The sequence below is a fragment of the Poecilia latipinna genome, unplaced genomic scaffold (assembly GCF_001443285.1).
Source record: "Poecilia latipinna isolate Pla-1442-1.1 unplaced genomic scaffold, P_latipinna-1.0 Scaffold2463, whole genome shotgun sequence".
NCBI lineage: Eukaryota > Metazoa > Chordata > Actinopteri > Cyprinodontiformes > Poeciliidae > Poecilia > Poecilia latipinna.
Genome location: NW_015115079.1, coordinates 88282 through 88776, shown reverse-complemented (window position 1 = coordinate 88776; position 495 = coordinate 88282).

Sequence of the window (495 nt, the reverse complement as noted above, 5' to 3'; positions counted from 1 at the left end):
GTTGAATCAACATTGATTCAATGTAGAATCAACACAAATCTGCATGCAGATCCACAGTCAAATGAGTGTTGAATCAACATTGATTCAATGTAGAATCAACCGAAATCCGGATGCAGATCCACGTTCAGATGATGGTTGACTCAACATTGATATAATGTAGAATCAACATTGATTCATAACTGATTCAATGTACTATCAACACAAATATGCATACAAGTTGACATACAGATGATGGTTGAATCAACATTGATTCAACCATCAACCATAACTGACCATAATGTCAGTTATGGTTGAAACCCTAACGTTGATTCAACATACAAGTCACCGACCACTTTCAATGTTTCAATGTCAGTGTTCAACGTTGATTCAATGTTTCTGGCTGACATTGATTCAATGTTGTTTCAATCATTCTGTGCTATCTGGGTACAGACTCAGACATGGAAGAATAACTGAACCTATGGTGATCAAATTAAGAAATAAACATTACTAGAAACC